Below are 5,257 nucleotides of genomic sequence, written 5' to 3' on the forward strand. Positions count from 1 at the left end.
ATTTATGTCGCCCAATAATAAACATGCATACACATGCATCTGCAGATGTTATCTCCATATTTTCATCCAAGTCACCACAGCGCATAGATCACGTTAATTATAGTCCCTGGTTAAGGTCACATACCAATAATGCAAGGCCTTTTCAGATAATACCACACGTGGTGGAAACTGCTGCAACACAACACATGCCTTTCTAGGGCATATGTATATATATATATATATATATATATATATCTACATTTGAATATCTATATATATTTATATCTATATCTATATAGATATAGATATGAATATATATAAGAAAAACAATCCCAATCCCCCGAAGAACATTTTAATAATGATAAAATAACTGCACTTTCAATCAATGCATATTTATAAAGTTCATCTCCCAGTTTCCTCTGTTAATGTACAGTGTTAGTTGGTCTGCACCTGCACTTTGGAGGGAAATGCTCGATTTGGCACATTACCGCATGGCTAGGCAAGGCAGATTTATTTGTATAGCACATTTCAACCACAGGGCAATTCAAAGTGCTTCACATAAAACAATTAAAATCATCAAAACATAAGGCAAAGGAAAAAGAAATTTAAAAACAATTAAGAACATTGATCGAAACATTAAAAAAAGTCATTAAAACATTAAACAAGCTAAAAATAGAATAAAAGTTGCAGAGCAGTTTAAGAAATAAAATACATTAGTTAAATGCACAAATGCAGGTAATTGATCAACATCCTTGAATCTGGTTCAATTAAAGGCAGCAGCAAACAGAAAAGTCTTCAATCTTGATTTGAAGCAGCTGAGAGTCTCAGCAGACCTGCAGCTTTCTGGGAGTTTGTTCCAGATATGTGGAGCATAAAAACTGAACACTGCTTCTCCATGTTTAGTTCTGACTCTGGGGACAGAAAGGAGACCCGTCCCAGACGACCTGAGGGGTCGGGATGGTTCATAAGGTTGCAGCAGATCACAAATGTATTTTGTCCATAAACCATTCCGTGCTTTATAAACCAACAGCAGGATTTTAAAGTCAATTCTTTGTTGGACAGGAAGCCAGTGTAAAGATGACAGAAGCAGCGGCAACATGCAGAGGAGCCTTCAAACTCCACACTCACTGTGAACCAACACATCCAATGCTCCACCAGCATCTGTTTTGGTATGGAAACAAAGACCCTAAGGAGTCTGACTCCCTGCAGCTCAACCTGCCGGGCTGTAGACAATCTCATCATCATGACCATCAAAACAAAAAAAACAGACAGAAAAACTGACAATAAAAATGACACAAACATCTGTTTTGTCGGGGTAAACATGTTCATACTCGTTAGATCCCACCCCAGTGCTAAGAATATCAGACAACATCTTGTTATTTTTATCCAGACAGAAGGGTGAAAACATCGTGACAGGTGTAAAAGACTGATGTTAGAGATAATGTTATAAATTACAGTGGCTGACAACACCATGCAACAAACTGGCATGCTGCTGTAATACACCACATAAATTCCTTTATTTACTTCGCGCTCACATTTATAATCTGCTTGCTTTTATCATACATCGTAGCCACAGATGTGAAATAAACACACAAATAGTAAAAGTAAGCAGTATATTGTTTCAAATTTTTTTTTTTTTAAAGCAGAATTTAAAAAAATCATGCATTTCAATTTCTTTTCATTTAAAACGGACCCATACGGATGATATAAAGTGTTAATTCTTGATACTTCCGTCCCTGATTCTGATTCAATCTGATTAAGGAGAAAAGCATCATCAGGCTAAATACGCATGAGAGGAAGTGAGAGCAGAATCATCATCTTAAAAGCCCCACACTGTCCTCTGAGAGATGGAAAGTTCCATTTGTCACATTTATGGTGGATGTGTACTATATGTCTGCTGTATTTTTGTGCTTGTGTGTACTCCCCCCACCCCCTGTACTTTTTTTCTTTTGTTCCTTTCACTTCACTTCTATATATAGCTGACTTGCTGGCAGTGATGGTGGACAGCTTCATTAAGGACAATCCTAAGGCCATCAATTGATGGCTGACAGTTGTAGCAGTGGGCTCAGCAAATGTCAAAATGGCCTCCAGAAAGCTCTCTCTCTGTCTCTCTTGCTCTCTCATTCCCCCATGTTTCACAACAATTGTTTGGTGATACATGTGTGATGGTTTGTTACTATACAGTTTTAAACACATTCGACATGTTATTTGATCTCTATGTGCACTGGTTCCGCATATAACACTGCTAAATCATCAGATTGCAAATTTGGCAACAGCAAAATCGTACAAATGACCAATTGTCATTCTGTGACTCGCCTCCCAGTGATGGAAACAGTTTTCCCTCCCCAAAATGCGGGTCACGTGGTCCAGTACCAGTTGGAGTCACAGAGCCTTTTAGTTGCAGTAGAGAAGACAAGGTCCTCTCTTTTCCAGCGGACTGATGCCAGCATAAAGAAGTCCATCCATCATTCTTTTTTAGTCAAAGCCACACTTCAGATGCAACCTTACTGATAACAGGCTTCAAGGACTGAATGCGAGCAGTATTTCTCATTCTAATGACAGCCCTCAAGGTTTTACATTATAAACTTGAAAAAGGATTCATCACTGAAAAGTTTAAGCATAAAGCTAAAAAAAAAAAAAAAAAAAAAAAAAGTATAGTTTTATTTCCTGAAGCTTATAAATAATTATCTGTGCTTACAGTTCTGTTCTGCTACAAATTACAACTTTATGTGGAATAATAGAAACGTCTAAGCGATTAGACAACTTAACTGAAAGTAGTGGGTTTTTTACTGTATGACAATCAATTAATTTTGAACCAGAGAATGTGCTGTTATCAAGAGAAGTCTTTTTAAATGCAAATTGATCACTTTTTAAATTTCCTACAACTTATTTTCGAGCAAATTCCAACATTTAAGCTGTTGAATTCACAAGATTACTTTATTTTTTTTTTTTTTTTTTAGGTCCAGGAGATATTAGCTTACATTCATAAATACCAATTCATTGTTTGATATGATAGAAAGATGACTCTCACACCTGAGTAATGCAGAATGAAGAAATGAAAGCAAGTGTACCATTTCACACAAAATATCTGAACATTTCCTCTGATAAGATTAACGGGGGTGGATACCTGGAACCGTCAGGTTACCCCAGAACTGTAAAATGTGCACAAAACTGGAATAAAAGGCAGCTCTGTCTCAGTGTGGATTCAAAATAGAGACATGGACTTTTACTTTCTGTTGGGTTTTTGTGCCACCTAGAGGAAAATTGGGGTCTTGATCACTGTGCAGCTGCTGCAAACCTTTAACAAGCCACTGAAAGGAGCTTGAAGAGTCTTTACTGACCTTGGAAATAGCAGCGTCAAAAAATGATGTCACTATTTATTGATTTTGTTGATAGTTTTGTGTTGTTATAGATTCTAGGTTTTAGGTTTAGGATTGGTTTTGTTAGATTAAGATTAGCTTCTTTGTTTGATCTATTTTTACGCCTCTTCTCTGGAGACAGCGGACAGACATGTTTTCAGTTTGTCCATCCGTCCGTTTCAGGCTTGTGAACGCCACGAGGGGATTTCTTCAAATTTGGCCCAAAACTTCACTTGGGGACCCAGCGATGAATAACCTGATTTTCAGGGTCAGAGATTCGGCGGTAAGGTCACAGTGATCTCACATCGTCCCATTCTCGTGAACACAATTTCTCCGGACCGTCTTGAGGGAATTTCTTCAAATTCGGCACAAACATTGACCTTGAGCTCAAAGATGTGCTAATTACATTTTGGTGGTCAATGGTCAAAGGTCATGGTTCCTTCTTTCCAATCATGCCATTACTCGGTAACAGAAGGGGGAATTGTGACCGTATTTCACATTTGGTCAGACACTGAACTTGTGACATCTTGAAACTGTGGTGATTGCATATCTTCTGTGCTGCTGGGTCGAGATGTAGATAAAGGCTTCATGTTTTGGACTAGTTGGCAGATGCATACAACCACAACCTGGTAACTCTAGTTTTTTTTTCTTTGGACACCAGATTTTCTGAATGTAAACTGATACTGTCTCATCTTCACTGCAGCACGCCTCGGCTTTTTTTTTTTTTAACCTGTCGGGTCTCTGTGCCTTCGGTCTTGTCAGGCCCGGCCAGCCGAGGATATCGCACGTCTTCACCCTCAAAAGGTTGCTTTGGTCGTATATTTGGGATCATTGTCCTGCTGAGATATTAAATATCGTCCAGTTTGATGTATTTGGTTGAATGTGAGCACTGAACGCTCCTGCATTCATCTTGTTGCTCCTGTCAGCAGTGAAATCATCAGTAGATTTCAGAGTGCCAGTTCCATTGGCAGCCGTACACGAACAAGCCAGCTCCAACATGTTTGACAGATGAGGTGGCGCTGTGGCTCGTGATCTATTCCTTTTCACTGTTGACTTTCCTCTTTCCATCATTTTGCTCGAGGTTGATTTTTGTATCATCAGTCCAACAACCTCTATCAGTTTATTTTTTGTATATTTTTGTAACATGTGACATGACCTTTGTGCATTTGATTTGCATTTTGTAGTGAATCATCTGAGGCTCTCTTCATCTTTGACAAGGAAACATGTTCCCCTACGTCCCAGAGAGCATTGTTGAAATCAGTTTTTCTTCACTGTACAATGATTTCTCCATCATGCATGTTTAATAATTGTGCTCCTGAGTCTATCAGGTCATTTCCAATTTTCTAGTTTATCTGCGAGCACCAACAACCTTCGATATCTCTGACTCTTGATTCGAGCATCATCATCATCTTCTTCACTTGCTTGGTCACCTCTTTACTCCACATAATGAGAACCCCGACTTAGTCTAAATGGGAACTCTGAAGTACAAAAATGTCCAGTAAAATATTGTAAAGTATATTTTGGCATTTTGAAAGATTTAAAGGGTTGTACCTCACAAAGATTTATTTGAATGTGGACTTAACTCAAATTGTATCTGCTTAATTGTTCTAAGTAGTATTCATTATTTTTATTTCAAACTGAATGTGATTAAGTACAGAGACCGAAGTAAAAAAAATTATCTAAATACTTACATTTTTATACTCTAACTTACAGTGCTGAAGTAAACAATGCAACAAACTGATCAAAGTTTCAAGCTTTGCATCATTTTCACATTCCATGTGTTATATTGACCTGAATTATTTAGTTTTTTTTTTTTTTTATTAAACACTTGCACAGCATGAAACATACATCTAGTTTTTATGAATTTCTTTGTTGGAAGTGACACAAGAAATCTACCAGCAGTGAAATAACAGTATCTA

Source organism: Brachyistius frenatus, unplaced genomic scaffold (genome assembly GCF_029030835.1).
Source record: "Brachyistius frenatus isolate BFR_SWC_R1_liver_20210118 unplaced genomic scaffold, ASM2903083v1 Contig_34, whole genome shotgun sequence".
NCBI lineage: Eukaryota > Metazoa > Chordata > Actinopteri > Embiotocidae > Brachyistius > Brachyistius frenatus.